Raw genomic sequence first — 19825 nt, 5'->3', positions numbered from 1 at the left:
CTCAAAAGCTTTCTGACAGTTTGCTGTCCATAATACCTTTTTAGGCATTTTCTTGGATGTGAGGTCATTAAGAGGGGCTGCAATGGAGCCATAGTTCTTAATGAACCTCCTGTAATACCCAGTAAGGCCTAGGAAGGCTCTCACCTGAGTCTGAGTGGTAGGGGGAACCCAATCAATAATTGTTTGGATTTTCCCCTGAAGTGGTGCAATCTGTTCCCCACCAACAAGGTGTCCCAGATAAACCACCTTACCCTGCCCTATCTGGCACTTTGAAGCCTTGATAGTGAGGCCTGCCTTTTGCAGGGCCTCCAAAACTTTCCATAGGTGGACCAGGTGATCATCCCAGCTGGAGCTAAAGACAGCTATATCGTCCAAATATGCTGCACTGAAAGCCTCCAGCCCTTGCAGGACTGTGTTCACCAACCCTTGAAAAGTGGCAGGTGCATTTTTATCAAACCAAAAGGCATTACTGTAAATTGGTAATGGCCTCCAATGGTTGAAAATGCAGTTTTAGGTTTAGCATCTTCTGACAATTTGATCTGCCAATACCCTGCAGTCAAATCAAAAGTGCTTAGATACTTGGCAGATGCCAGTGTATCTATGAGCTCATCTGCCCTGGGTATAGGGTGAGCATCAGTTTTGGTTACCAGGTTGAGACCTCTATAGTCTACACAAAACCGCATTTCCTTCTTTACATCTTTGGAATGGGGTTTTGGTACAAGTACCACAGGAGAAGCCCATGGACTTTCAGAGTGCTCAACCACTCCTAGTTCTAACATTTTCTGCACCTCTTGCTTTATGCAGTCCCTGACATGGTCAGGCTGCCTATAGATCTTACTTTTGACAGGTAAACTGTCTCCAGTATCTATAGTGTGCCCACACCAAGAAGTGGTACCTGGCACAGTAGAGAAGAGTTCAGAGAATTGATCTAGGAGATTTATGCAATGGTCTTTCTGCTCAGCAGTAAGACAATCTGCCAAAACTACACCTTCCACAAGAGCATCGTGTTCTGTGGAAGAGAAGAGATCAGGTAGAGGATCACTGTCTTCTTCCTGTCCCTCATCAGTTGCCATGAGCAGGGTGAGATCAGCCCTGTCATAGTAGGGTTTCAGGCGGTTGACATGGAGCACCCTAAGGGGACTCCAGTCAGTGCCTAAGTCAACTAAATAGGTGACTTCACCCTTTTTCTCAACAATTGTGTGGGGTCCACTCCATTTATCTTGGAGTGCTCTTGGGGCCACAGGCTCCAAGACCCATACTTTCTGCCCTGGTTTGTACTGAACCAAAACAGCCTTCTGATCATGCCATTGCTTCTGGAGCTCTTGGCTGGCCTGAAGGTTTTTACTGGCCTTTTTCATATACTCAGCCATCCTTGATCTGAGGCCAAGTACATAATCCACAATATCTTGTTTTGGAGCTTTTAAAGGTTGTTCCCAACCCTCCTTGACAAGTGTTAGTGGACCCCTAACAGGGTGACCAAAAAGAAGTTCAAAGGGGCTGAAGCCCACTCCTTTCTGGGGTACCTCCCTGTAGGCAAAAAGGAGGCATGGTAACAGGATATCCCATCTCCTGCGGAGTTTTTCAGGGAGACCCATAATCATGCCTTTGAGAGTTTTATTAAATCTCTCCACCAGTCCATTTGTTTGTGGATGATAGGATGTAGTGAACTTGTAAGTTACACCACACTCCTTCCACATGGACTTTAAGTATGCAGACATGAAATTGCTTCCCCTGTCTGATACTACTTCCTTTGGGAAGCCCACCCTAGAAAATATTCCTAGGAGGGCCTTTGCCACTGCAGGTGCTGTAGTGGTCCTTAAAGGAATTGCTTCAGGATATCTTGTGGCATGGTCCACTACCACCAAGATAAACCTATTGCCTGAAGCAGTAGGAGGGTCAAGGGGGCCAACTATGTCAACCCCTACCCTTTCAAAGGGAACCCCAACCACAGGCAGTGGGATAAGGGGTGCCTTTGGAGTGCCACCTGTCTTGCCACTGGCTTGACAGGTTTCACAGGACTTACAAAATTCCTTTGTGTCCTCAGACATCCTAGGCCAATGAAACAAGGGAACAAGTCTGTCCCAAGTTTTCATTTGTCCTAGGTGTCCAGCTAGGGGAATGTCATGGGCAAGAGTTAGGAGGAACTTTCTGTACTCCTGAGGAATCACTAATCTCCTGGCCGTCCCAGGTTTAGGATCCCTTGCTTCAGTGTACAAGAGGTTGTCCTCCCAGTAAACTCTGTGAGAGTCACTGACATCCCCATTAGCCTGTTTGACAGCTTGCTGTCTTAGACCCTCTAGTGTGGGACAGGTCTGCTGTGCCACACTCAGCTCCTCCCTGGCAGCCCCCCCTTCACCCAAAAGCTCAGCAGTGTCTGCTTCAAGCTCCTCTGGTGTAGGTTCTGCACAGGGAGGGAATTCTTCTTCCTCAGAAGTTGAATCCACTGTAGAGGGAGGGATAGTAGGAAGTGGTTTGCTTCTACTAGCCCTAGCTTTAGGGAGCACTTGGTCCATTGTTCCAGGATCCAAGCTTCCCTGTCCTTTTTGCTTTTTTGCCTGAGCCCTGGTTAAAGCAAAAATATGCCCTGGGATGCCCAGCATTGCTGCATGGGCCTCCAACTCCACATCTGACCAAGCTGATGTCTCCAAATCATTTCCTAGTAGACAGTCTACAGGTAAATCTGTGGCTACCACAACTTTCTTTGGACCAGTAACCCCCCCCCAGTTGAGATTTACAACAGCCATGGGGTGGCTAAGTGTGTTGTTGTGAGCATCGGTTACTTGGTACTGGTGACCAAGTAGGTGTTGTTCAGGGTGGACCAGTTTCTCTATGACCATAGTCACACTGGCACCAGTGTCCCTGTAGGCCTGAACCTCAACACCATTTATTAGGGGTAGCTGCTTGTACTTATCCATATTAAGGGGACAAGCAACTAAGGTGGCTAAATCAATAGCCCCCTCAGAGACTAACACAGCCTCTGTGGCCTCCCTAACAAGGCCAACCCCAACTAAGTTACCAATAGTGAGCCCAGCTACTCCCTTGGATTGGCTATTAGTAGGTTTGCTCCCACCACCACTGCTATTAGTAGGGACACTAGGTGTAGCAGTAGGGGTTGTAGTGGTAGGAGGCTTGGTGCTTTTCTTTGGACAACTGGGATCTGTTGTCCAATGGCCTTTTACTTTACATAAATAGCACCATGGTTTCTTTTCTTTGTTTTGATTAAAGGAGGATTTGGACCCACCACCCCCACCAGAGTGTTTTTGTGGGCCTGATGAAGACAAATTTTTAGATTTGTCCCCACCCTTGTCAGAAGACTTACCATCCTTCTTTTTGTTGCCATCTTTGTCACCCCCTGTATGAACTTTTCTGTTCACCCTTGTTCTGACCCATTTGTCTGCCTTCTTTCCCAATTCTTGGGGAGAGGTCAGATCAGAGTCCACCAAGTACTGGTGCAACAAATCAGACACACAATTATTAAGAATATGCTCTCTCAGGATCAAGTTATACAGGCTGTCATAATCAGTAACTTTACTGCCATGTAACCACCCCTCCAAGGCCTTCACTGAATGGTCAATGAAATCAACCCAGTCTTGTGAAGACTCCTTTTTGGTCTCTCTGAACTTTATCCTGTATTGTTCAGTGGTGAAGCCATAACCATCCAGGAGTGCATTCTTAAGAACTGTAAAATTATTGGCATCACTTTCTTTCACAGTAAGGAGCCTATCCCTACCTTTTCCACTAAATGATAGCCATAGGATAGCAGCCCACTGCCTTTGAGGGACATCCTGTACAACACAGGCCCTCTCAAGTGCAGCAAACCACTTGTTAATGTCATCCCCCTCCTTATAAGGGGGAACTATCTTATGCAGATTCCTGGAATCATGCTCTTTTGCAGGATGACTATGGGGAATACTGCTGCTGCCACCATGGGTTTCTAAACCCAACTTCTGTCTTTCCTTCTCTAATTCTAAAGACTGTCTATCCAAATCCAGCTGTTGCTTTTTAAGCTTCAGTCTGGTTTGTTCCACCCTCAACTTATTGAGTTCCCTCCTTAACAATCTGTCATCAGGGTTGGTGGGAGGGACATTTCTAGATACAGAGCTATGATGGGAATGAACAGAAGGAGACCTGTCCCTTACAGAGGGCACCCTAACAGCTTGGCTAACAGAAACATCAGTACCACTGTGGTGAGAATAAATGCTTTTGCTATGATGTGAGACAACACTATTTGTATGGTGTGGCTCTTCATCATTACCAACTATGCTAGACTGTCTAGTAATGGGCAGGCTAGGAAGTTTCTTTCCTGAACTTTTTCCTGGGGGAGTCCCTGGATCAGATTGGGAACCATTAGCTACGTTTTCAACAGATGGGGCACTTTTAGCCTTATCTTGTTCTCTAAGCATGTTAAGTAACAGTTCCAAGGAAGGATTCTTCCCTACACTCAAACCTCTATCTACACAGAGACTCCTTGCTCCTTTCCAGCTAAGGTGGTCATATGCAAGTTTGGACAGATCAACATTTTGGCCTGTGCCAGACATTTTTAGAGAGAGTTAAAGTGATAGAAAAAGAGAAAAAAGTTTTCAGAACTTTTTAGAAAGACAGAAAAAATACGTTTTAAACTTTTTAGAACTTTTTAGAAAGTTTAGGAGTACTTTTCAGCACTTAGAAGAGTGAAAAGAGGAAATGCAAAACTTTTTGGTTATGTGTATATACACTGAACTTGTTTTGTATATTTTTCTCTTATGAAAAGTACAATGACAAGAGTGGTAAGTAGTCTCAAAGCACTTATCCCACCGCTGCACAACCAATGTTGGAGGCTGGACTGGCTTGTAGTGAGTACCAAGGGGTACTTGCACCTTGCACCAGGCCCAGTTATCCCTTATTAGTGTATAGGGTTTCTAGCAGCTTAGGCTGATAGATAATGGTAGCTTAGCAGAGCAGCTTAGGCTGAACTAGGAGACGTGTGAAGCTACTACAGTACCACTTAGTGTCATATGCACAATATCATAAGAAAACACAATACACAGTTATACTAAAAATAAAGGTACTTTATTTTTATGACAATATGCCAAAGTATCTCAGAGTGTACCCTCAGTGAGAGGATAGGAAATATACACAAGATATATATACACAATACCAAAAATATGCAGTATAGTCTTAGAAAACAGTGCAAACAATGTATAGTTACAATAGGATGCAATGGAGACACATAGGGATAGGGGCAACACAAACCATATACTCCAAAAGTGGAATGCGAACCACGAATGGACCCCAAACCTATGTGACCTTGTAGAGGGTCGCTGGGACTATTAGAAAATAGTGAGAGTTAGAAAAATAACCCTCCCCAAGACCCTGAAAAGTGAGTGCAAAGTGCACTAAAGTTCCCCTAAGGACAAAGAAGTCGTGTTAGAGGAATAATGCAGGAAAGACACAAACCAACAATGCAACAACGATGGATTTCCAATCTAGGGTACCTGTGGAACAAGGGGACCAAGTCCAAAAGTCACAAGCAAGTCGGAGATGGGCAGATGCCCAGGAAATGCCAGCTGTGGGTGCAAAGAAGCTTCTACTGGACAGAAGAAGCTGAGGTTTCTGCAGGAACAAAAAGGGCTAGAGACTTCCCTTTTGGTGGACGGATCCCTCTCGCCGTGGAGAGTCGTGCAGAAGTGTTTTCCCGCCGAAAGAATGCCAACAAGCCTTGCTAGCTGCAAATCATGCAGGTAGCGTTTTTGGATGCTGCTATGGCCCAGGAAGGACCAGGATGTCGCAAATTGCGCCAGGAGGTAGAGGAGACATCGAGCAAGACAAGGAGCCCTCTCAGCAGCAGGAAGCACCCGGAGAAGTGCCAGAAACAGGCACTACAAGGATGCATGAAATGATGCTCACCTGAAGTTACACAAAGGAGTCCCACGTCGCCGGAGACCAACTTAGAAAGTCGTGCAATGCAGGTTAGAGTGCCTTGGACCCAGGCTAGGCTGTGCACAAAGGATTTCTGCCGGAAGTGCACAGGGGCCGGAGTAGCTGCAAAAGTCGCGGTTCCCAGCAATGCAGTCTAGCGAGGTGAGGCAAAGACTTACCTCCACCAAACTTGGACTGAAGAGTCACTGGACTGTGGGAGTCACTTGGACAGAGTTGCTGGATTCGAGGGACCTCGCTCGTCGTGCTGAGAGGAGACCCAAGGGACCGGTAATGCAGCTTTTTGGTGCCTGCGGTTGCAGGGGGAAGATTCCGTCGACCCACGGGAGATTTCTGTGGAGCTTCTAGTGGAGAGAGGAGGCAGACTACCCCCACAGCATGCACCACCAGGAAAACAGTCGAGAAGGCGGCAGGATCAGCGTTACAGAGTTGCAGTAGTCATCTTTGCTACTATGTTGCAGTTTTGCAGGCTTCCAGCGCGGTCAGCAGTCGATTCCTTGGCAGAAGGTGAAGAGAGAGATGCAGAGGAACTCGGATGAGCTCTTGCATTCGTTATCTAAAGTTTCCCCAGAGACAGAGACCCTAAATAGCCAGAAGAGAGGGTTTGGCTACCTAGGAGAGAGGATAGGCTACTAACACCTGAAGGAGCCTATCAGAAGGAGTCTCTGGCGTCACCTGGTGGCACTGGCCACTCAGAGCAGTCCAGTGTGCCAGCAGCACCTCTGTTTCCAAGATGGCAGAGGTCTGGAGCATACTGGAGGAGCTCTGGACACCTCCCAGGGGAGGTGCAGGTCAGGGGAGTGGTCACTCCCCTTTCCTTTGTCCAGTTTCGCGCCAGAGCAGGGCTAAGGGGTCCCCTGAACCGGTGTAGACTGGCTTATGCAGAATTGGGCACATCTGTGCCCAAGAAAGCATTTCCAGAGGCTGGGGGAGGCTACTCCTCCCCTGCCTTCACACCATTTTCCAAAGGGAGAGGGTGTAACACCCTCTCTCAGAGGAAGTCCTTTGTTCTGCCATCCTGGGCCAGGCCTGGCTGGACCCCAGGAGGGCAGATGCCTGTCTGAGGGGTTGGCAGCAGCAGCAGCTGCAGTGAAACCCCAGGAAAGGCAGTTTGGCAGTACCAGGGTCTGTGCTACAGACCACTGGGATCATGGGATTGTGCCAACTATGCCAGGATGGTATAGAGGGGGCAATTCCATGATCATAGACATGTTACATGGCCATATTCGGAGTTACCATTGTGAAGCTACATATAGGTGGTGACCTATATGTAGTGCACGCGTGTAATGGTGTCCCCGCACTCACAAAGTCCGGGGAATTGGCCCTGAACAATGTGGGGGCACCTTGGCTAGTGCCAGGGTGCCCTCACACTAAGTAACTTTGCACCTAACCTTTACCAGGTAAAGGTTAGACATATAGGTGACTTATAAGTTACTTAAGTGCAGTGTAAAATGGCTGTGAAATAACGTGGACGTTATTTCACTCAGGCTGCAGGGGAAGGCCTGTGTAAGAATTGTCAGAGCTCCCTATGGGTGGCAAAAGAAATGCTGCAGCCCATAGGGATCTCCTGGAACCCCAATACCCTGGGTACCTCAGTACCATATACTAGGGAATTATAAGGGTGTTCCAGTAAGCCAATGTAAATTGGTAAAATTGGTCACTAGCCTGTTAGTGACAATTTGGAAAGAAATGAGAGAGCATAACCACTGAGGTTCTGATTAGCAGAGCCTCAGTGAGACAGTTAGTCACTACACAGGTAACACATTCAGGCACACTTATGAGCACTGGGGCCCTGGTGAACAGGGTCCCAGTGACACATACAACTAAAACAACATATATACAGTGAAAAATGGGGGTAACATGCCAGGCAAGATGGTACTTTCCTACAGGAGGCCTTTGTGGGGCCTACTCCCAGGCTTAGTTCTGCCCCAAGGGCCCTCATCTCCCCAGGGTCTGATGCAGAATAAATGGAGAGCGCCAGCACACCCCTTCCCACCTCGCTGTCATAGACCCGTCCCACTCTCCGCCTGCTGTGTCTGGGGGCAGAGGTGTGGCCACTGTGTCAAAGAATCACCCTGCTGGGCAAGGGAGAATAGTTGCCGGTTCCCATGCTGCCAAAGGAGAATGCTAGTCATGCTGGGAGTCGGCAGGGACATCCGTGATGGGCTCTTCGAGCTGCCTCTAATAAAGCCACAAGTTGAGGTGCCCGGGTAGAAACAGGCATCCCAAAAATAACAAATAAATTAACCAAAGGAGGCCAGAGGCTGCATGCCAAAGAGAAAAGCGCCTCACCTTGACACAGTGGGAGAGCCGCTCATAAAATGTTCACTGATCCAGGCTTGAGCACCCCAGAATGCCCTGTGGGGCTTTTTCATTCACATCTGTTTTTTGGTTTGTGGTTTTTTTGGTTTGTGGTGGCCTCAGTACAGAGAAATTGTGGGGAGAATGCAGGAATGCAGTAGCTCCCACCCCCAAGACATTTTAAGGTACTCACCCTAAGTTTTCGGAGACAAGGAATCCCTTGCCCCTCCAGGATTTTTTATGAATGTTCAAAGCATTTCTAAGGCTGGAGCTTTTCCTTTACAGTTGGGAGTGCAGCGCTCTCTAGGGCCTGCTTCTATGGTTGTGTTTCATGTGGCCTGAAAGTGTATAAAGAAGATACAGACTAATGGAGTGCAGTGCTCTCCATGGGCTGTTTTTATGACTGCCTTTTATGTAGCCTGAGGGTATACAAAAAGAAGACAAACACATGATATGTTCATTTTAACTGCATTATTGGTGTAATAATATTGGCAGTGATTACTGATCAAGGTTGATATGCTTTATTGATATTATTATTTGCAATAACGCGATTGCTGCATTAACACACACAATGATGGTGTTTTATCATGTAGTTTGTTGTTCTTGTAATATGGCCAGCCCTTGTTAAAGCAAATAGGCCTGTCTTATCTAAAGTGATACCCCCTATATTGAGATTTGCTATCTGGTAAAGGTGGGAGGGGAGGGGGCAGTGTGATTTTAGGGCCATAGCCCTTTTTAGGTCAAATGTGGTTTTAATATCATCTAAGGTATCTTCAATCTTCCTTGTGTTTATATTAGTAAATTAATGCATTGTATTTAGTAGTATGTGTGTAATAAATACACTTCTCCTTTTTTAAAGAAAAAGCACTGGCTGGACAATCATTATTATTATTGTATGCCAGCGAATGGAGTTTACTAACGCACACCACCTCCGCTGAGTATGCCTTGGACTTCTCTACTTCGCTACCCTCAGAGAGTCAAGCGCTACAATGGGATGCTTGGTTCCCAGTAAGGGGAACTTGTGGACCTATTACTAAAACTATTACTAAAACTTTCCTTAAAAGTAAAATGTTCTGAAAGCACTAGTGAATAAGTGCATTCTATGCATGCAAGTTATATTGTGAGGCCTATTTCCATGTCACCAAATATGCCAATCAAATGTCTTGATCGTTTTGTCTTTCAGTATGCAAATCTCACAGCTAATTGCTGATAAGAGGATGGAAATTTTCTACATGGTAAGTTTACTGCATTCCATGTATTGCATCTCAAATCCTTCCTTCCTTGTCCTTTATTAAGGGTCTACTTTTCAGATGTTCTAAGTAGCGCACCTCTAGACACACATTTTGCTAGAGTAGGGGGTTATGAATTTTCACCATCACTACTCACCATTTTGAATTCTATTGATAAATACCATATATGAAGGTCCACAACACTTTGGGCACGTATTTCTCCTAGAGGTACAGTTGGAGTAATAGGAATTAGTTACAGACTATCTTAATTTACTACACAGTCACACCATGAATAGTGTCATTTTATGCACACTCAAAAAGCCATCATCTGTCCCTGTGGCTACAAATCTCCCTTTTTACTGCGAGTCACACCTAGTTAAATTGAGTGTGAGATGCTGGATGAGCATTTGTAGGGTCACACCTGACATTTTGAGCCTAGTGAAAGTGTTCCATCTACTTTCACCCACCGCTTCATGACAACTTCCAGTAGTGATATCTAACTGTGGTGTTCCTCTGTCCGCCAAGGTGGCAAACGTACTGTCCTCTACAACCCTGATGCACCGGGTGCATAGTCATACTTTAAATAAGGTCCATAATCTGTTAAGTATATCCAAAACAGAATTTACATGTGATACACTTAGTCCAATAATTGGTGTTTATCGGTGATTGAGCTTCTATAATAAAAAATACACATGGCTGCAGAGCACAGGATTCACAGCTACAGAGAGACAGTTCCAACTCAAACCATGTCTCAATCACAATCACTTTAAGAATAAGGAAAACAGAGTACATGCATGATATGCACACTGCAGTAATCTAGGTTTATGCAACAATACATTTCCATGATAAAAATTGCACACAAAGATATAATTTCTGAATCTTTGTGCTAAAATACTCGTGATGAAAGCGGTTGAGCATTTGTATGTCGTATGTTGTATCACAAACATGCTTGGCGAATGTGAAAGCGCCATGCTTGCTAGGTTTCTTTGAAACACTCTACTCCTTCCAGACAGTAGGCTGTCAGGAAACACCAAGGACCCCGTCTTTCCCTCACTAAGAGGTGGATGAACGTATGATTGAAGCTCAAGTCTTTCAAAATTAAATAAAGCTCTACAATACATTAACCAATAACTAGATCAAGAGAAGAGATGCCATAGGTTGAGATGGTGAACTTCTAGTGAGAATGCAGATTGCTTAAAATTCAATGTTTTGGGTGTAAGAATTCATGTTTTACCTAACTCAGGATAACTTAGGCCTTGTTGTCCATCTTTTCTGAGATGTTGCATCGTAACAGGTGACCTGAACTGCTGTTTATTCTTTGTCATAATAAAGAACTCATAGGCTTCACTAGATGAGAAAGTGACTAAGCAACTTGTACACTCCCAAGGACAGAGAGACTGTCCTAGACTGAATAACGTACTATCTAACATTTCATGTGCTGAGAATAGATGTAATGAACACCAGAACTCCATGTAGTTTAATAGTGAGAAAAGCTTTGTATATATTCTCTTGCAACTGTTGCTCCTTTACTTGATTTCTATTGGTTATGAGAATGTGACCCATGTACTAACGTATGAAGCTTTTGTCTGAACCCTGTATAAAAAGAGTGCTGTAAGGAAATGCCACTTTTTGTATAGTCACCCTGTTTTTTGGACTGATGCTGTTGGTTTTTTGACTCTGACAGTGCACTGAGGCCTGCAAACCAGACTGATACCCAATTGACTATGCTAACTTACCTGTAAGTCCCTAGTAAATGGTATCCAGGGTACCAAGGGCATGTAAGTTACAGGAGTGTTCCAGGGCTTGCTGCACTGGTCGTGTCATCCTGGTGTTCCCCCAGGTAAAAGAAGTCCACCACTACAGACGAGACTCTCAGCTAATCATTTGCAGGCTGGAGGAGCAGTTTAAACTGCTAGCCGAACTTTGGCATTTAATGTAATGAAAAGCCAGACTTCCCCCTGGTATATGTGTATGTCACCCCTGTCACAGGCCTATCAAGTCCTAAGGCAGGGTGCAACATATCTCACATGCCGAACATGTATTTTTCGTGTTCTAGTAGTACAAACACGAAACTGTAATTTTTACTGTGGAAAGGCTTTGTCGCCCCAATTTGAAAGTACAGATTTACATGCTGACACCCCTCAGCTGTGCTAACTCTGGAATGGTGCAATCAAAGTGGGTCATCCAAGGTATCAAATAACGTGTTACATTAAGCGAGGAACTCAATATTGTCCTAAATCTTTTTATGTGCACCCCATTTTGAACCTTTGCACAAATGTCCACTCCTTGCCATCAAGATGGCCTTTCTCGTGGCTATAACATCTGCCAGAGGGTCAGTGCACTTCAGGCTTTGTCATCCACACCTCCCTTTTTGAGCATCTACCCGATCAAACTGATGCTTTGTGCAAGGGTCTCTTTTCTCCCAAAAGTGGTCACTTCTTTTGCCTCCAAGTAAGAGGAGCTACTCCACCATCTGGACCCAAAAAGAGGGTTGTTTTTCTACCTTGACCACACACATCAGTTCTGCGTGGATGACCAAGTCATGGTGGGATATATCGGAGCAAAGAAAGGATGGACTGCGCAGAAGTGGACCAACTCCAGATGGATTGTGCCCTGTATCAAGATCCGCTACACATTGGTTAAATAGTAAACCCCTGAGGGCTTGCACGCTCTCTCCACCAGACCAAAGGCTACAACCACTGCGTTAGCATGCGGATATCAGTCTGGACATCTGCCAAGCAGCAAAGTGGGCTACCTTGCACTCATTCAGAAAGCCCTACTGCCTGGACAATCAGGTTCATTGAGATGGGTGTTTTGCCCGTTCGGCCCTGCAGGACATCCTCGTCTGAAATTGGTCCGCAGACCCACCTCCAGGGGTGGTATTGCTTGGGTATTTATTCTAAAGTATGGCATCTGCGGCTAGGAGTCTCTATCAGATGAACAAGCTACTTACTGTTGGTAACGCTTTATCTGGTAGAGACTCTTTCTAGCTGCAGATTCCTTTCCAACCCACCTATCCTCCCCGTTCTGTGAACTGTTTTCTAGGTACATGGCCTGCCCTGTTTCAAGGCCCTAGCTTTCCACACCAGTGGTCAGAATTGGTTAAGTACTTTTTAAGGTATGAATATTTGAAGTTTAATAAAAATAGTCTATTTGTTGATAATTACACACCATAATAATCAATGGAGGATAACCTTTAAAAATACATATAAAATCACATAGTAGGTTACCAAGTTCTTCTTTTGCTGGTTGGTCGAGGTCATCAGTGGACATACTGTGCCAGCTGAGAAGTTCAGGCGGCTCCCGGTTCCGCCGGGAGCAGTGGGAAAATGTCTCTAGAGCTGGTGCAGGGCCACTGCGAGGGACCTGAAGGTGAATCCTGGGGGTCCTTTTGGAGTGTCGAGGTCCCAAGGGGTAGGGAACCCTTAGAGCACAGCAGGTTCTTTAGTGTAGGGCACAGGGCGGCCAGGTGCAGAGCGAATCGGTGATCCAGGAGCTGTGTGCAAGGATGCCCTTAGAAGCAAGTAGTAAGTCAGTTCAAGGGTCGATTGCAGGACAACTTGGGCACTCTGTTGAGAGGTCCAGGCTGTTTCTGAATTCCCTCAACTGGGGCTTTCTCCTGGTCTTTTTTCAGTCCGAGTTGGACTGTTTTTCGGGATGTCTGAAACAAGGTGACCAGTATCCAGGGTACTGGTGTGGTTGAGCCGCTAGCGGGTGCAGTGCCACCAAACATGGCACAATGACAGGCTTTGCCCTCACCATTGTTGGTGTAAAGTTTGGTCCTGCTACAACATCCGGTTCTGGAGTTGGCATCCAGTCAGTGAAGTAGATCTCAATGGCTGGTTGGTTCCTATTGGGTTTAGAGTGATACCTCCACAATGTGAATGGAGCGAATATTGGTGCTTTGAAAAAGTGACCCCATGTCACATTTGCAACAAGGTCGGTCACTGGAAGACTAAATGCCATTTTAATCCTGACAGTTTGCAGATCAATTCTCATTTATGAAACCCAGCCAGTCTGGAGGGGATCCCTCCATTACCAGAACCTCAGATGAATCCTAAAATTCCAATGCTAGGTTTTCCCCATGCTCCTTTGACAACGGTCCTCCTGAAGCTGAGTGGTTCAAGGTCATTGGCTTAAATCATGTATTCTTTTCAATTCTCCTTCACAAAGTCAATACTGCTACGCATTCTCGATCCAAGAGAAAACTTGTGTGGTGTCACACTCCTCAAGAGTATATTTGGACCTCCTCATATTTCAACCAAGTTCTGACGAAAAATCTAGGGACACTGCAGCGATATTGCAGTTCCAGCTTAGTACAGTATATAAATGACTTTCATGTGGCATTAGTATCTAAAGCCGCTTGCAAACAATACACTGTAGCCCTACACAACTACCTTGCTGGGAATGAGCGCAAGGTTTCCCCTGAGAAATTACAGTACTGCCAAAGAGAAGTCAAATATTTGGAACACCAGATTCAGAATGGTACTAGGAGAGTGTTCCATGAGTGCCTTGAGGATGTCCTCAAAATGAAATTCCCAACCACACAAAGAGAGGTGCCCATGTTCTTTGACATGGTTGGCCACTGCCGACAATGGATTATCAGTTTTCCCTTGCGGGGCAGCACATACAGCGGCTTATGCACACTGATGGAGGGACCCAATACCAAAGGATGATGAGAGCATGGAAGCCTTCCAAGAGCTCAAAAATTTACTCTTCAGTGCACCCTCTCTTGGAGCTCCAGACTACACCAACTAGTACTGTTGTGTACTGTTGTGTCATGAACGAGATAGGTGTGCATCGTCTGTGTTGACACAGATCCATGGTGATTCAACAAGACCTGTAGCTCACCTATCTGTGGTCCTTGATCCTGTAGTCGCAGTATTGCCCTGTCATCTCATTGCAGATGCAGTGGCAAGTTTGAACATATAACGGAATGAAGGCATCGTAATGAGTCACCAGCTAATTGTCAGCTAAGTGCCTCATTCCTTTGAGATTCTCATGACCCATACATGCACACAGCATCTCACAAATAGTCCCCTAACATGCTATGAGAGAATCATCCTTGTTGCAGAACATGTGTCTTTAAGCAGGTGCAACATCCTTGACCCCACAACTTCATTGCCCACCCCAGGCTAAGATGATAAATATTAATTTGACCACAACTATGCACAAAACCGAGGCCAGACATACTAGACGTGCCCCTTACTGAATCAGAGCAAACCTTTTTTAAATGATAGCTCATGTTTAGGAGACAGCCATGGTATTTTAAGAGCAGCCCATTCTATCTGACGTTGAGTGAATTGTGGAAGTGTCCTACCTGTCCCACGTAACTTCTGTACAAGTAGCCAAATTGATTTCCCTTAATAGAGCCTGTTGTACTTTTCATGGATTGAGAGTCCCTATTTACCCAGCCAGTATGGCTTTGGATTTGTGCATAATTTTGAGCAGTTGCAGTCCCGGAGAGGCTTTTTGACCTTCTCTGGTTCATCAATAAAGAATAGCCTGTATATTCTGAATTTGTTGATTGCACTACATTTACCATGTTCAATTGTAGTTGTGAAGTATGCTTTACACAACAGTGGTCTTGATTTTGTCATCCGAGGGAATGTCACCTTGTATTGCACTCTTGAGTCCAGCACATGCCACTTGAACAAATCATGCAGTGCTGAAGGAAAGGCAGTCTCAAACAGTGCATATCTTTAACAGGTTGAGGGAGTTGCAACATGAAGCCCCCGCCATTGAGTAGGAAACGTGGGAGAAGGCAGGATGTACAAAATACCGTATGTTTGTGACATCTGGGTGTCAGATGATGGTAAACCTGCCTTACCTGTTTCCATATTACCTGCAATGGTATGATACATCCAAGGCCCGACCCAGGTAGTGCAAGACAGTATGATGCTAACCTTTAAACATGATTGATACAACCCCCATTTTTGAAATATGGCAGAGAACCTTTGCCAGCGATTGACTTGTAGAGATGCCTCGTTGTAATCCACTGAGGTATATATTGGTTATCATTTGTTTGTTTTCTCGTTGGTTTGGTGCATATTCCACCATGAGATGTGGGAGTCTGACTGTTGCCAACACTACTGAGGGAATTGATGCCTCAATTCTGCATGCCAGCTCACCTGAAATCAGATCAGGGAAGTGACTTCAATAATGAAGTGAAGCAGTTACTGTGCACTGCCTTAGGAATTGACCATGGACTCCATTGCAGTTACAGACCGGAAGTGTCAGGAGTAGTAATAGAGAGGGTAAATGGGACTATCAAACCAAAATTGGCCAAGGCATGCACCTTGTCATCTTTCAAGTGGCATGATATACTTCCCTTGATACACATGTGCTTTGGAAGCACTCCTTGAAGGAGAACAGGACTCTGCCTTGTGAAGTTCTGATAAAGAGAGCCACGAGAATCCCTTCAGCTCCAGCGGCTGTTCTTGTGACTAAAACAGGTGACCTAGTTCTTGAGTGTTGCAAAGGAGTGTCTGAAGTGGTACATTTTATGTCTCACCATGTCAGTGTTGCAACCCCATCTGTGAATGCTGCTCCATATCATTGTTTGAAGCCTGGAGACTGAGTTCACGTTAACCAGCATGTCTGCAAGTCGCCTTTGGAAGAGCATTGCAAAAGCCCTTACCAAAACATCTTAACAATCAAAACAGTTGTGAAGTGCACCGAACTGCCAAACTGGGTACATGCTTCACATCTTAAGAGGTTGAAATGAGCAGAGGAAGGAGAGCCAACTTCTAATGATTCCCTGAGCCCACCTCAGTTTGAAGTATCTGAAGCATCTGAGGAGGAGGAAGAAGGCCAGACATAAGCTCTTCGGCCTTCAGCTTAGCAGCAGAATTCCAAAGAACAGAATGAAAGCTCAGAGTCCATAGTAGCTGATACCCTGGACTCCAGACTGAGACTGCTCATCCCCAGAAAAGGTGGAGACACTGGAGAACTGAGACTGAATAGCCTGGAACAATTGCTTCAAATTCGGAGGTCAGATTTGGAGAGACAATTTTCAGCAAGACTCTGCTTCAGAGAATGAACCAGTTGCCCACAAATAAGATATAACCGTTACGTCAGAAGGAAAGGTGCATCTCGAAGAAAGCTGCCCAAAGAATGGACTTAAATGGAATGACTGCTATGTAGGTGTTGCGACGGAAAAGTCCTTTGCATGGTAAAAGACATGTGGCCCTGCCCCGAGTTCCCAACTGTACTGTTGTAAGGACCCCAAAGCTGACTTTTTGTCATAGGCGAACATAGATCATGCATGTATGCCATAACATAAGTCTGTCTTATGGACTGTGGTTTTGTTGTACAAGGAGAGGCACCCTAAGCGCTGCCCCATAGTGGTGGAAGGTTGCAGCTTTCACCAGGAGTTGAGCAGCATAAGCGTGGTGGTGGCAGTATACCGTGAATTTATCAGTGGTAGTGAAGAGGACCTTTTTACCCTATCACTAGAAAGAGGCCTGCTGGCTCGCTCACCTTTTTAAAAGTTATTCTGTAGTCTGCTTAACTCACCCTTGACCTGCATGAGATAGATGTGGAGTGCTGCATAGTGCAGGAGTGGTGACTGTGTTAGCTATATGTGTGTGTGCCTGGGGAGGGTACAGTCCAAGGATGGTGCAGTACTGTGCAGCTAGTGCATGTGTGGTGTGTATGTATGCCCGAGAGGAATACATTACATGAGAGATCTAGTGCTGTGCAGTCCATGCGCAAGGACCGCATGTGCTGGGTGTATGTGTGCTTGCTTGAAGTACAATACACGAAGGGTTAATAGTTGTGCAGTACGCACATAATGAGTGTGTGTGCTTCAGGTGCATGTGTTTTGACATAACACACCCTAATTAAAGATCGAAAAGCATCAGTGCTGTACAGTGCACGCAGAGTGAGTGTATGCATGTGTGCATTTGAGAGTACAATGTGTAGATGGATTGGTGCGGAACAGTAGGTATGCTGAGAATGTACAATGAGTAAATGTACCTGCAATGGTACACAGTATTGAGTACCCTTGGTTGCATTTTGGGAAGCTCAGGCATGCCTGGTAAAGACATAAAGAGGAGGGGAATTCCTCCAGACAGATTTGTGGATTGCTGCATTCCTGTTAGCTGGGTGGGGACACAATCAAGTGAAGGAAGAGACTCCCTTTACATCTAAACAGCCTACTCTTTGATTCAGGATAGATCACAAGAAGGTGGCCTGTACACATCTCAGGAAGAGAGAATAACAAATAGTAGGACTGGGGGTCGGGATTAACCCTTTGATGCACATATCAATGTGGCTGACATCCAGATGTAAATTCTAGTCACTCCCATGAATTATGTTGCAGACAATCAGCTTCAAAGTCGTGCCTGCTGTGACAGACCTCTTTAATGAATGCAGATGAAAAGAAGTGCTCACTTCAAAAGAAGCTGAACCCCAACATAAAACTTCAAAGACCAAGAGCCTAAATCACATTTGGTGTCTGGAAAATGGCTATTAAAAGGGGAGGATAAGGCCCCAAATGTTTGTCATCTGCTAAGCAGCCAGACGGGCAGTGTGAGTAGGGAAAACTCTGCAAGATGTCTGCCTGTGACTAGGACTGGGGGCCATGGCCTGCTAGTCTCCCCACTGGGTGAAGGGACATCACTCCAGGAAACCAAGACCACCTGCCCTAGAGGCTAGGGCACTATTGCATGCCTGCTAGCCAAGACCTGTGTGCCCTGTGAGGAAGAGTAGAGAGCTGCTGCATCATGACTGTCCCTTCCTGGTCCCCTCCTTGCCTCACCTTGCTCTCCTAAAGAACACCTCTGGCCTTCCAGAACCTCATCTCCCACAAACAAAGATGAGTTGCAACTGCCCGAGACATGGCAAAGCTTTGCATCCTCTGGCACTGATGGCAACCCACATCTCCCACCTGCAATGAATGGAGCATTGAACTCTACTGATTAGCCACTCATGCAAGAACAATGTTCAAGATTAACAACAACGTGGGCGCCTTCAAGGCAATGTGGGATTTCTTCCCTACTGCTGACTGCTAGGCTCTGTTTTGACATGGCCATTGGAACCCTGCTCCCCACACTTTTGGGTGGTTGCTAATGTGCCCATTATATCTCCTTTCCATTGATGTTGCCCTCCGAATGTCTCACAGGCTTCCTCCTCCCTTTCGCAGTCCCCACATGGCCTTCCCTACCCCTAGGTCTGTGTCCTGCTGTCTCTCACTCCTTCCAGAGCCCTGCTGCTGGGTACCCTGCATAACAGGCCCACTATGACACAGAGGAGCAGACAGGCCCTAATACCCTAGTGCTGGGCTTCGGCCTTCACTTTTACTTCTTTGGTTACCTTGTATGGGCCGTTCATCACCCTTGGGTGTTGAATACTCCAAGCAGCTTCACCTGATTGTTATTCTCGTTGTTGTCCATGCATATTGTTTGCTTGCAGTTTCCCTTCCTTATATTTTGAAAACACCAATAAACAAATGCTGCAAAAAAACCTTTGCTAGTAATACTAATAGGTGCTACATGTGTGCTTCTTTTGTCAAAACTTTGAGAAAGAATTTAATCAAATGTGGAAGGATTTGGGGTGCACTTTATGGTATGGCAGAGTAGCCGTACCATGCAGTACCCACACAAATACCATCTTGGGTTCAGTCAGGTATGTTTACTCAACCTCAAGCTCAACCCTGGGTAGCTGTGGCTGCACACAGTAAGGCTTAGCAAAGAAACAATGTGTAAAGTATTTAACAATACCATACAATGGAATAAGAACATCATACAACATGAAAGAAAAAGCAACCAATAGTGACAGACGACAGACAACGTCAGACTAGAACGTGCTCTCCCCCGCACTCCATAGTCGCTGCTGCCTAAGTCAACCAATAGGAGCACAGCAAATACTCTGAATACACACAACAACGCAAACCCTACATAGCAACACAGCAGGAGCCAACCAGCACCCCACACTACTCCACACAAATCAAGTAGAGCCAGCAGGGAACATAAGAACTAAACAGCCACATGAGGGGACACCACACGCCTAAAAATTAGACTCACCAGCCACATACCGCAGATAAGGATAATGAAAAGGGAATAAGACCTAAGTTGTGTTTATTTTGTTTTGTTTGTGTGTAAAAGCTATACCAGATCATCCAAATCCTGTTAACTCTTGCAAATGACAAGGCACCCAGATCTGTAATGAAAACTCAATAAAAATATGTTTAAAAAAAAAAATACAACACGAAAGAAGCAGACACCAGGTTAGAAAAATAGATTTGATTTTTTTGTATCTTTAGAGACATTGATCATCAAAATCCACTCGGTTCTGGAGATATGAATTTTAAAAGGAATAAATAACTGTAGCATCAACCGCAAACAAATAACAGTCAAAAAAACTTCGGAAACTTT

General features: G+C 45.4%; 1 long non-coding RNA gene across 1 annotated transcript in view; it reads left to right on the top strand.

The window, feature by feature from the left end:
• The window catches only part of LOC138285075 (uncharacterized), a 76649-nt gene that overhangs the window by 34650 nt on the left and 22174 nt on the right, over positions 1-19825 (top strand). Inside the window, exon 3 of the long non-coding RNA XR_011201518.1 lies at positions 9401-9452. This is a non-coding gene — a long non-coding RNA (uncharacterized lncRNA). The remainder of the gene's footprint in view (positions 1-9400; positions 9453-19825) is intronic.

The sequence above is a fragment of the Pleurodeles waltl genome, chromosome 1_1 (assembly GCF_031143425.1).
Source record: "Pleurodeles waltl isolate 20211129_DDA chromosome 1_1, aPleWal1.hap1.20221129, whole genome shotgun sequence".
NCBI classification, from domain to species: Eukaryota; Metazoa; Chordata; class Amphibia; order Caudata; family Salamandridae; genus Pleurodeles; species Pleurodeles waltl.
The sequence above is the reverse complement of the archived record's forward strand: the minus strand, read 5'-3'. Positions and strand labels throughout refer to the sequence as shown.